General features: G+C 33.0%; 1 long non-coding RNA gene across 1 annotated transcript; it reads left to right on the forward strand.

The window, feature by feature from the left end:
* Positions 1-1,095: 1,095 nt before the first annotated feature.
* Positions 1,096-2,943, forward strand: LOC143068556 (uncharacterized). Its single transcript, XR_012976194.1, has 2 exons — positions 1,096-1,188; positions 2,356-2,943. It is a non-coding gene; the product is annotated as an uncharacterized LOC143068556 (long non-coding RNA).
* The last annotated feature ends 10,995 nt before the right edge of the window (positions 2,944-13,938 follow it).

The raw sequence follows: 13,938 nt of genomic DNA on the forward strand, positions 1-13,938 counted from the left end.
ACAAAATTTCTACAGCAATAACAAAAATCAGGGAACTTAACGGGCAGCCTTGTCTAATACCACGTTTAATGTTATATGGTGATGAGACCCACCCATTGTTTAACATACAACCAGTTATGTCTTTGTACAGAGTTTTAACCCATTTAATAAAAGAATTTGGAAGGCCAAATTTCTTGAGTGCTTCATACATAAATGGCCATTCCAATGAGTCAAAGGCCTTGGAGAAATCTATGAAGAGCAATGCTCCTTCAATATTAAAGTATTCTGCATGGTCTATTATGTCTTGAATTTGACGAATGTTGAAACCTATATACCTATTTTTTATGTAACCGTTTTGGTCACTATGGATGATTTTAGTTAGTATTGGTTTAAGACGTTGTGCTAAAGAATATGCCATAAGTTTTGTATCAACATTGAGTAAAGTAATTGGTCTATAGTTGTCTAAAAGAAGTGGGTTTCCTTTTTTATATAATAAAGAGACTACTCCTATTTTTTGTAGTGTGCTCATTTCTTCCTTTTGATAGCATGTGTTAAAAACTTTAACAACAATTTCTTTTAAATTTGTCCAGAAGGTTCGATAAAATTCTACGCTGAGCCCGTCGATGCCTGGTGATTTATTTAGTTTCATAGATTTAATAGCTTCTGTACATTCTTTTATGGTAAGCTCCCCTTCTAGATTTTGAGTTTCCTCATGAGAAAGAGTTTTATCCACTTTTGTTTCTGTTATATATTTTTTTATTTCATTTTCATTAGGATTTGTACTTTTATATAAATTTTCATAAAAGGCTTTTTCTAACTTTAAAATTTCAGATGAATCTGTTATAATTTCTCCTTTTTCATTCGTAAGTGCAGAAATATTTTTATGAGTCTGTCTGGATTTTTCAAGGCCTATAAAAAATTTTGTGTTTTTTTCTCCTTCTTTTGTCCATTTTACACGCGATCTAACCTGAGCTCCCTTTGCTTCATTTATGTATAGGCTCTCTAGTTTTTTCTCAGCATTGTTTATTCTATTTTGAACATTATTATCCTGTGAGTTTTCCTACATTTTCATTCAATTTTTTTAATGACAGTTCTAATTTAATTATTTCATTTTTATTTTCAGCTTGTTTTTGCCTACAGTATTTGATGGTTATGTCTCTTACTTCAGCTTTAAAAACATCCCACTTAACTCGAGGATCTACAGCCGTAGTAAGTATTTTTTGTTTGTAAGTTTGAATTAAGTTATTAATGAGCTTTTGATATTGTGTGTCATTCAATATACTGTTATTAATTTTAAAGAAACCTCGGCCTCTGCTTTGTGCTTTGTGTCTTAGCTTTAACGAAATTGCCTGATGATCAGTGTAAGAAATAGCAGCGGGTCTAATATCTGCTGCTGTAATATGTGGTCTTATATCGGAGCTGATAAGAAAATAATCTATTCTGCTTGCTATCTTAAAGTTATTTTTCCTTCTCCAGGTAAACTGTCTTTTGTTTGGGTTAATTTCTCTCCATATATCAACTAACTTGTGTTTTTTTATTAATTGTTTCAAACTATTTACAGGTTTATTAAATTTTTGTGTACTCGTACTTTTTCTGTCGTTTTCAGTTAGACTTTCATTTATATCCCCACCAAGTATTAAAATGCCTAATCTATTATTTTCAATTAAGTTGTTTATTTTTTTGAAGAAAGAATTTCTATTTCTTTAAATATTTGGTGCATATACATTAACTAAAGTGAAGATGTTATTATCAAGTTCTACATTAATTAGAATAAACCTACCCTCCTCATCTTTAATTTCATTTATTATTTTGTGATTTATGTTATCTTTAATTAAAATTGAAACACCTCTAGATAGGGAATTGCCAAAGCTATGGTATATCTTACATTTAGTTTCACTATTTATTATATTTATGTTTTTATCAGTGAAATGGGACTCTTGAATAAACAAGATGTCACATTTTTGATTTTCACACCAAATATATAGTCTATCTCGTTTTTCTTTTTTTTCCTAGCCCTTGGCAGTTCAAGGAGCAAATATTTAAATTATTACTCATCTAAATAATGAACTATACGTGTATTAGCAAAGATTACACAGAGATATACATCAAAACTAACTGTTCTAAGTAGTTGTATACAATACAACCAAGACTAAATGTATAATAGTAGTAATGCATGAGTATATATAGTATATATGTATCATTATAATATGTGTTTTTTACAATAATACAGTTTTGCAGCCATCTTATTGATTTTACTTTGTGCTGTAAAATTAATAGATTTAAATATGTTTTTTCTTTTTTCAAAGGTGTAAAATGTACATGTACCTGTATGTATATAGGAGCTTGATTTTCAGAAATTACTTTTTCTATTTTCAGATATTTGGATTGTTCAATAAGGATTGTTCGAACGCTCAACGACGTTATAACTGTGATCAAATGAAACATATGCTCGACAGTTTTTGATGACGTCTTAAACTTTCCATACAGTTGAACCTGGAAATGATGTCTGTTTGTGTAGAATTCTTTGGAGATTTTTGAATGTTCACTTAAAGCTGTTGTGTGTGTCATGTGTTTTAATAAAATACGGATCTGTACTTCAAGTGAATATACTGCGTGGAAAGGATTAGCATAGCTGGTTGTGGAGTATGTGTGTCTAGATAGTATGGTGCAAAAGTATATGAATGTAATTAGTTTCGTACTTCCTTTGTGTGATGCGGTGTATAGTGATATACTACATATGGTTGCGTACCATATTTGTAATTTCGTAGGAATATTTAGTGGTTGATATATTTTCCAAGTATCCTTGTTTGAATTGCAGAAAATAGAAGATTCGTTTGTGCAATCAGTGCATACATGTAATAAAAGCATTTTGGTGATGAGCTGAATTAAACTAATGCAGCCTAATGACGTGAATATTAGAACTAATGATCGTTTGTTAACTAGTGAATAAAAGTTTTTTCTTTTTGTTGGTTTAATGCTTGTGTTAAAATTATCTGTTTCTTTCAGACATATGTTTTTGTTGGTATTTTGTGAATAAACATACATATACATGTAAGATAAATTAAACATTACACTGTTTTCGTATGATCTATTGTGTCATATTTCTCTTTTTGATTGGTTAATATACATGTACTACTCTTATCAACACAAATACAATATACAATATGTATGGAAGATAAGTAATTTTCATTTTCGATATCATTATTCAAACACATATAATCTAATATTATATCGTATTCTTTTTTTTTTGTTTTTTTTTTACATAATAAATAAAAGTCATGAAAAAACATAAAATGAAAACATTGTTTATGTTTGCCATAACATCAGTTGGACACATACAATCTTTTATTGCAAAAAGCTCTTTTTTTTTGTTTGTTTTTACACTATAAATAAAAACACAGAAAAAAAGTAGATATATACAAATGTTCATGGAAATAGATAGATAATTTTACTATTTAATGTTTATAAAGTTTATGTACATTTAGTTGAGCTGGATAATAGTTAGGGTCCCTTTGGTTTCTGAATGTTTGATGTTCGTTCGTGAATTTGGTCGGTTGGTGTTGTTGCCGGGCGTTTGTCTTTGCGTCCATCAGGCGTTCCAACATTGTTGTTTCCTTGGAAATGAAAGAACAATGTTGATTGATTAGGATTCTCTTCATTGTCTTTATTGAGTTGTTGTGGACCGTTTTTTTTGCCAGACTTTTTTTTAGCTTTAGCTTTTGCCTTTTTAATTTCATTGTTATGTTTAGCTGCTGGAATGCGTTGGTGTTCAGGCTCGTTCATATTAAGAGCTGCATCCTTTTTATTTGACGCATTGTAGCTGAAATTTGCGCTTGTCACATTGAAATTTTGTAAAAAAGACGGAGACTGGTTAGTGGTTCCCATCTTTTCAGTATTTGTTTGTTTATTTTGAGATGTATTTTCATCTTCGCTTGTTGAATCTTCAGATTCATGCATGCTAGCGTTATTGACGTTGACTGGATATTCTTGGGCGTTGGCAATAACAATCTCGAAATTTGGACATTCAGCTTTCTTATGTCCTGGGTTATTGCATGTTGTACATACCCATTCATTTGGACACTCTCTGAGCACGTGCCCAGTTTGCAGACATTTGTTACATGTGAGCTGAGAGGAATCAGTTTTCTGCTCTTTGTGTAACAAAACGGCCATATATTTACCAATTCTGAGAGTTCTAGGTAAGACCTTTCCCATGGGTTCACAGTATAATATCCTGTCTCCTGTTTGGCAATTGGTGAGTAAACCGTCAACTCTGAGTCGCTCTCTGTCTAATGTGTGGACTGTCCCTCCTAGATTTTCTACCGCCCTCATAATCTGTCCATCCTCAGCAGAGCATGGGATGTTCTTGACCCTAACACGCCAGTGATGAGGATTGTCATGATCGTATACCTTTGAATTAGGATTGCGGGTATAGATTTTCAAAAGTTTTTTCCTTAAAACCAATCCCTTTGTTATTAAAGTGTCTCTGTCAGTTTCAGAGTCGGGATAAATACGCCACATCCCTTTTACCCTTTGCAAACCTTTGAGGTTTCTAGAATTAACAATATGATCAATGGATTTATAAAGTTCAACATGGTTGAGGAACTGATCTATGTTTGGTTTGACATCACCAAACAGGTCTTTCTCCAGCAGGAAAACTGGTTTAACAGAACCTAGTATCTCGTGTGGGTTCATAGGGTTTTCAACCTGGTTATTGGACATCAGACCATTTTTCACTGCGTTTTTGTATGACTCGGGTAAGTTTTTAATATGGCTGACATCAGCACTGTTGATGTCCGAACTTGCCATCTTCAATATGGTTATTTGTCCGTATATTTGTAAAAGTATTGAAACAGCTAGTTATAATTCAATTGTCTACCTAGTAGGCACCTATTCAATATACTTATACTCTGGATTACGTCTTTAATCTATTGATTTTACTTGGATTTGTAGGAGCGAAAAAATTTCCGTGGAATACCTTCGCCCCCTTACATCATCTTTAAACTTTGATCTTAAACAAATTCAGCGAACAAGAGTTTAAGATGCTGTAGCACTAGGTGTTGGGGGCGAACACCATCCCATTTAAGGACTTCTCCTTTTGCCTTTTATTATAGTGAATATTTCTTTTGTCTATCGTTTTCATGTCTTCTCCAAAATGCAACAGAGTATGATTCTTTGGTTTGATTTTCTTACTGAAAATGGAGCAAACATTGATTGTCCCACTAACACTCTGTTTATCCCAGAACCAGACACTGATGAAAAAATTGTACATTCTGTAGAGTTAAACAATGGTTTAGCTCGTACAAAGAGACACATTCACATCAAAGCATTACACCAAGTTGACGTTCCAGTCAAAGTGTCCAATTTAAGAAACCAAACAGCTCTTTTAGAACCCTTGCACACATTACCAAGTCAATCATTAGCTGGGGCAAGTGCATTGTTCAACTTGATGACACTGGCAATTCTTACATGAGATTGATGAACCCTACAGATTAAAACTATTCATTTGCCAGCTAACTTTGTTGTTGCATCAGTTTCTGCAGTTGACTCTAAATCTATCACTTCTTCAACAGACACTCAAGTTGATAAGAAAACTCAGAATTCTAAATCTGATGGCCAGGGTGACATCTTAGACTTTTATTTCAGTGATTCAGATCTGTCTGAAGATCAAAAAACTATTCTCCAAGCATTTCTTTCTAAAAATAGACAAGTTTTTGCCAAAGATTTAAGTGAACTAGGAAATACGAATCTATACAAACATACAATTGACACTGGTGATGCGCCACCAATACGAAAAAGATTTCACTGACAATCTCCACCAGTTCTAGAAGAAATGAACAAACAAATTGACAAAATGCTTGCACACGGTATCTTTGAAGAGTCCACCACTGAATGGGCTGCACCTGTAGTCATGTGCAAAAAGAAATCTGGGGAACTAAGGTTCTGTCGTGATTTTCGCTCCCGTAATAACTTGTCACGTCCCAAGTTTTTTCCTTTGCCTCGCATGGAGGATGTTCTTGACTCCTTAGGACGCTCACAAGCGCAAATTTTCACTACTTTAGATCTTTTGTCCGGATACTGGCAGTGTCAGTTAGACCCAGCTACAGCTCATAAATCTGCTTTTGTACTCCTACTGGTGTTTAACAGTGGAACAGGCTTCCTTTTTGGTTTATCAGCAGCACCATCTTCTTTCAACATCTTTTAACTCATGTTCTTCATCGTCTAAATTACCAAATTGCTCTAGTCTATGTAGATGACATACTTGTCTTTAGTAGAACATTTGAAGATCATTTAAAACATCTTCAGCTGGTTTTTGACAGATTGAAAGCTGCAAACCTCACTCTTAAACCTAGCAAATGTCAGTTTGCTTGAAAAGAAGTGATTTATCATGCCACAAAGTTTCAAAGAAAGGTGTTGAAGTTGACAAATCTAAAATTGAAGCTGTAGAATCTTTTCCAGTGCCTAAAACTGAAAAAACAAGTCAGAAGTTTCTTAGGTCTCTGTAACTATTACAGAAAATTTGTTCAAGGGTATAGCCACATTGCAGGTCCTTTGCATAATCTGACTAAGGACAATGTACATTTTGAATGGACAGAGGATTGTCAAGTTGCTTTTGATAAACACAAAAAGACTCTGATTTCATCTCCTATTCTTGCTTATCCTGACATGTCGAAAGACTTTATTCTTACCACTGATACCAGCGGCACAGCTATTGGTTATTTTCTTGTCAATTAGATTCTGAAGGTCAAGAAAAAGTTATAGCTTATGGTGGTCGAAGTTTAACGGAAGTAGAGAGGAAATGGTCAGCTAGTGCGCATGACTGTCTAGCTATATTTGAAGTAGTCAAAACTTATGTTTACCTAGCATACAAACATTTTAAAGTATATACAGATCACAATGCTCTCAAATTTCTGAACAACATCAAACAATCTACTGGTCGCTTGGCCAGATGGTCAGTTTTGTTACAAGAATGTGACATGGGAATTTTATACAGACAAGGTAAAATGTCGTGCTGATTGTCTTTCTAGACGTGAATATCCAGACGTAAAATAATCTGATATATCTGAACCTGAAGATGTCATACCTTCAATTCATGCAATCTTGGAATTCTTTTCTTGAAGTTACTTTTGTCTATTCTGATCAACCTCAAAGCACATCACCTTTCGTTGCAGAATTAACAACAGCTGATATGATACCCATAGAAATAGTTAAACTTCAGAGTGAATGTCCAGATTTTCATCTCATATATGAATATGTGAAAAACACCAAACTTCCAGATGACAAGAAAATAGCACACAAGTTTGTCCTAGAGGCAAGCCAATACATCATGCAAGATGATGTCCTGTATCATCAGTACCAACCAAGACAGAAAGGTTTAAGAAAAATCAAAAGGTTCATCAAACAACTTGCATTACCACGTACACTTAGAAATGATCTAATGAAGGCATACCATGATCACGGACACTTTGGTTTTGATCGTACATACCAATCCATTCAAGAGAAATACTATTTTCCACGCATGTACCAAGTAGTTACAGAATACATCAGAGGGTGCGAACCATGTCAAAAAGCAAAATATCCACAACATTCCAAAAGAGTTCCAATGGCACCAATGCCAATTACAGATACATTTGCTCGATGACACATGGACTTTATTGGTCCTTTTAAGAGAGAGACAAGCGAAGGATATTGCTTCATTTTAATCATAGTATAGTCTTTCAGTAAATGGGTAGAATGTTTTCCAGTTAAGTCAGAAAGTGCAGCAGAAATTGCCTCTGTATTGCACAAAGAGATATTTACAAGATTTAGAAGCCCAGTATCAATCTGTACAGATCGTGGTCAAGGATTCATGAGCAAGCTTGTTGCAGCAGTTAACCACATTTTCAATGTCAAACATTCCTTCACAAGCTCTTACCATCCTCAAACAAATTCAATTGCTGAGCGTACCAACAAAACCATCATACAATGCATTAGAACTGTCAATAATGAACAACAGTCAAACTGGCCAGAACTACTGCCTGGTATTCTTATAGCTTTTCGCATGACTCCATCTGATTCTTCAGTGTACTCTCCATTCTATCTTGTTTTTGGCAAAGACATGAACCTTCCTTTTGATGCCAACCTTATCCCAAGGGATGATCTTAACAAAAACTTGAAAACACATATTGATAATATACTGGACAACTTGAAAATAGCTAAGGCAATAGCTACAGAAAACTTAAACCATGCTCAACAAAAGCAGAAAACAAATTACGACAAACGTACAGAATTGCCAAAGTTTGAAGTAAACGACCAAGTTTTAGTGTTCACTCCAAAAGTACCAGTTGGATATTCATCTAAACTTTACAAGATGGACCATTTTACATTGTCGACAAAGGTTTAAATTACACGTACAAATTGCGCAGATGTAGCGACCATAAATTACTCAGGAAAAAGTTTATGCTTTTCTAGAAACTATATAATGTCGGTACCAGATGTATTTCCTCTGTAAGATACAATTCTAAAAATATAGCTTCAACTTCAACAGTACTAAAACAAATCTCAGCTCCCTCCAACATTTTCAATTCAAATGTTTTTTATAATGACCTTATTATCAATTTTTTTTAAAAAGTTCCACCTACGTTACCACTATAAGTACCTAATGTTACTTTTTCTCTTTGGTTTGATAATGCATTATAAACAATTGTGATTCGGTTTTCAAAACCAGCAAGAAAAATTAGCTTCAGTCTATTGTTGCACATATGATGATCGTGATATTACTTTCCATAATGTTTCTTGGTCAGATGTAATTTGTTTGGAGTGTGAAAATTTATTTTGAGTTTCTGGAATGTTTCTTTTTTTTTCAGTGTCTCTGACTGTTAATTTTTCTTCTTTCTTTGTATTATCTTCTTTTTTCCTCCTCCATGCCACTTCATTCGGCCATGTGGATGTGTCTGCTAACTGTGATGTGGACGGTAGTATTGATTCCATTCCATAGAAGTCAAAAAAATTGCTGATAAAACTCCTACTTGGTTTTCCTTTATGAGAAACGAATTCTAATAAGAAATAGTGTACTTTAACAGAATCAAAAAACTTTTTAGCACCGTGTAAAACATTTGCTTCATGTGTTTCAACATCCATCTTCACAACTACTTTTAGTTCAAAAGGTGGTACTAAGTCATCCAGTAAAATGTTGTTAATAAGGCGTTCTCCAATGGCTGGTTCCTTTATGTATGTTCCCCCTACATTGCCTTCGTAAGTTCCTAAAGAAAAATTCTTCCTTTCATTGGAAACGGCATTATAAATAATAGTCATACGCTTATAAAAACCAGCAGATTTAATTGAATTACAAAACCTTTCAACATTTCCTTTTAAACAATCTATGCTGATAACAGTTCTCCCTTTACTTGCTACAGCCAATGAAAATACTCCTATGTTGGATCCTATATCAATGAAGACAGCGTTGGGAAAGTTGTTCATTTGTGCTATAACTTTATTGACAAGATCTTCTTCCCAAATTCCACCTTGAATTATTCTCCCAGAAACCCACAGATCTTCTTTCATACTTGTAAACAAACATGGGTACATTATATGGGTGTCCTAATTTGGTGGCAACAAATCTACTTGTATCAGTTGGACAAAAATTTTCATCTGATGTCCATTTATTTCCAGAGTATGATATGACCTTCCCTAAAGCTTCATTTTTTGAAGTGATTGTAATTTTATTTTTATTTTCAAAAACAACTGTTGGGAGAGTTGTACGTACAGTAGCAGCAACTTTACTTTTACGTAAAAATAAAACTTCATTGCCCCATTTTTTATAATCATTTTTAATGCTATCTGCAACATTTGGTTTCAAGCCATGAGATAGCAAGAAATCAGCAATAAATTTACCACTCTCTTTTTCTCTATGTGCAACAAATTCCATTAATAATGCTTCCACTTTTACTTGTTCAAAAAATTTGTAGCCTCCCTTCAAAACATTAGCTTCAAAAGTTTGTACGTCCAATTTTATGACAACTTGATCAAAAGCATAAATGTCTAAGAGATCATCAAGTAAAATTGAATTAACTGATTCCGTTTCTGTCTGATGATTATGAATATCTATTACAATGAAGTAACTATTAGTGGATTGCATTTAATGAGGATCACATTTAAATTTGTTTAAAAACAGGGAGGGGGTAGCTGCATGGGATCAATCAGACTTCATTTCTAGATGGACTTGTCTTAAGAATTAATACGGTAGATAAAAAGAAATTTGTGGGGTGGGGACTGAAAGATTGGGAAGAGAAACGTATTTTCTGTTTATTTAACATTTTAAATTTAGGTAATATTACATCTTTTTCCTAAGCATATCATTGAGGGTAAGAAATTCAAGAAAGCAAGCAATGCATTTGAATGGTAGCATATAGTTGGAACCCCCTTTTACTCTGGGTTGCGAGTCCCCTTTTAGATCCTTTTAAAATGGATGGATCCGCCCCTGTAATAAATGTTTTCAAGTCTTAATCGTCTCTTATTAAAAAAAATGTGAATAAATTTAACAGAAACGATAAGAAAAATCTACAATTAAATCGCAATTTTAGAGTAAGTCTAAATATAAAAAAAGTTATTAATTTAAAACTTACCAGAGTCGTATCTTGCCCCTTTCTTTACCCTACAATAAACTTTTCTTAGGATCCGTGGATTGCGGAATATCGTCCTCGTTTCTAAAATGTTCACGAAAATTGATTGCGTCATGTGTTAAAACAGTTATCTCAGAAGGTGCCATTAAAACAAAATACATATATGGATTGACAATATCTGGCCACAGCTTTTATTCGTAATAAAATTATTAGCTGATTTTTTTGTAGTTAAAAACATGTACACTAACAATCACTAAAGTATAGATCATATCATTTTGAGTTCTGTGTATTTAATTACAAATATATTAAAGGAGCTTTTTCAAACATAAAACAGTACTTATTTTATACATTTTTGAATAAGCTCTTGTCTTTTTGTGATTAGGCGGTTTATTGCAAACACCAATCAATCTACAGCGTAATTATTATTTGTTACCAGTCATATTTTGAAGTGCTATATGACAGTTTGTGTTTATTTATTACTAAACATGCAGTGTGTGATGTTCTTGCCTGAATAATATAATATTTGACATTCAATCAGCATGCGCGTAGCTACGTTTACGTCAAAACGCCCGGGCGTACACTTGGATTTGGTAAAACAAAATATTTTCATCTGGATATTATTAAAAGAATGATTAACAATACATCAACGTTCTAAGTCTTTCTTCAATTGCTTGTAATTTCGAATAAAAATGACAAAATTGGTGTCATATTTATATATTTGTTCATTTTCTGTCAAAGTCTAAATCTACCGTGATTTCTACACTCGCTTTCCTTTTTTAAAGCAATTCCTCATGTACTTAGATTCGAAATGTTGTTTGCATGTTTTTTTAATTGTAACTGTGTAGATGTAGGTTCAGTATATGGTATGATTTTACGATAGCTGGTCAAAAACTGTTTATGGTCAAAAGAGTATCCAGCGCATCATGACGAAATTATATATGATGAATTTTCCCGTAATTTCTGGATTAATCAAAGGAATTTCTTGAAGTATTTACATTCTGAGGTTAAAATTTGGTACATATAAATTATTTGTGAAACCGTTGTCAAAGTTAATGAAACTTTCTTGGAGGAAAACGTGTATAGCGCAAGAAAAAAATTCCATCCTAGTATCACAGACACTCTTCTCAGATTTTTAAACCTTTATACCTTTATATAAACTAAGGTATAAAGGATTTTTTCTGAGACGAGTGCCTGTGCCTGGTATCTATGATGTCGAGTTAATTTACACGATAAATTTATAAACCTCCATATTTTGTCATGAAACTTGTGCAGAAATTGTTTAAATCCTGTAATGGACTGATAAATGAATAAACTTTTCGCGGGGAGAAATTTCAGGCGTGAACCAGGGTTCTATTTACACATTTTAATATTACACCTGAACAACTCAACTGAAAAACTAATCATTTCATGTTCATTTATGATTCTAAATAAACAATGGATAGATTAAACATAAACAAATAACCATTTTGAATCTAAATAATGTTGTTATTGATATGAGTTTTCAATGACATGAATGGTATGTCATTCTCGATAACTTTAAAACTTCCGGAGGCTTAGCATCCGCTCATCTACTACCAGATGGTTCATTGGCTTGGATCCAATAGGGCCTTTAGGCCCTGATCGAGGTTCGGGCGTACACTTGAAAATGACCTAGCTACGCCACTGATCAGGTCTATTTGCTTGTCATTCTGCATTCCCCAAATAAGCTTCTTTGATCCTTTACCTTGTGATGTTTTGAAGCTCAACACTTTCCAATGGATATTCACTTATATAAGACCTAGAATAGTTTGGCAAAGACTTTCATCCAGATTACTTTGCCACAGGGATCTTTAGATTTCCTAAATATTGATAAAGGTGAAATATGTAGATTTAGAATTTTGTATTAACAAATAAGATCAGCAAATCAAACAAAAAACTGTATAAAATCATTGTTCATAAAATTTGTTTGCACTTGTTAATGTCCGCGTATTTATCATGTGTATAGATCGGTTAAAAACCCAAAACAAAAGTTACGTAATGGAAATCTAGGCGAAAGCAATACATCACAGATTTGCCCTCACTGTCATCGCGATGTATTGAAACAATCAATATTTCAGATAATCGTTTTAAACATTTCTTTACTTTTTTTTTTGAAGGGTTTGAAGACATAAATTAGCTTAGCCGTATTTGGAACAACTTTTTGAAATTTTGGATCCTCATTAATGCTCTTCAAGATATCCTTCAACTTTGTACTGTTTGGCTTTATAACTATTTAGATATGCGCCAGTAAGCAGAGACAACTATAACAAATGTGATCGTTAGAAAGGCACATTTAATAATGATCGTGAGGCGGTAAACAATAAAGGGAAATAACCCATCAATCATACATGTATAGGTTACAATGTACCAAATAAAATTACATGGGCGCAGCCATTTTATGAAGGGGTCATCGAGATAAAAATAGATGGCTCTCTGTGATTGGTTGTTATATCATTTATGTATATTTTTTTCTGGAAAGCATAATGAATAAAGTTTCATGCAAGCACATATTTGTCCTTAAATGTATAGGATGAAGGGTCGGAATTTTTTTTTAATGTTGATCAAAATACTGAAAATTTAATGCGAAATCGTAAGGTATCGTAAAAAAAACCAAAATACATCAAGAAAAGCCATGGGACCATATATATTCAAGTGCGGTAAAATCACAAATAGATATATCGAGCTTCAATTAGACAACAACAGTTTTTCCATAATTAGTTTATTAAAAACGCCATTTAAGGAAATAATTGCTAAAAATAGCATTGCCGGTAATGGGGCCCCCATTTAGTACTACACATGGTGTAAGGGAGATAATACAAATTAATACATATATACTAGTCAACAAAAGAAACGATACAAGACTTTTTTCAAATTAAAGATAAAGTTTTCCGTTTATAGGACCAATATTGAAGGTAGTAATACTTAATCATTATGGAAATATAAATCCGTTTAAAAAAATATGTTTTTGCTTTCGTGACGTTTTTTGGCGATTTTTTTTTTTTACAAAATTTACATAAAACGACAATTTGAAAAACAGAAGTTCCAACTAATGATGCCAACCTCTCATTTAAAGGTAAAGACAATGTTTGCCATCAAATTGTTTTTAAAAATCATACAGTTTCTTCGTTTATTTGCTAAGCAAAGTTCGGCCCCACGAGAAATCGTTAAAATGTATACATTATCAACTGATTTACCATAGACAGTATGTGTAAAGTGATATTCAAAAAGCGGTCACAATCTTAAAACTAATCCGAAAGGTTCCAAATTTACTGTGTGTTTTTTTCATATCTAAAGCATTGATTTGAGACAAAAATAAAAAATTTTTTTTTGCATTTTTTGAGAT

The sequence above is a fragment of the Mytilus galloprovincialis genome, chromosome 3 (assembly GCF_965363235.1).
Source record: "Mytilus galloprovincialis chromosome 3, xbMytGall1.hap1.1, whole genome shotgun sequence".
In the NCBI taxonomy this organism is placed as follows: Eukaryota; Metazoa; Mollusca; class Bivalvia; order Mytilida; family Mytilidae; genus Mytilus; species Mytilus galloprovincialis.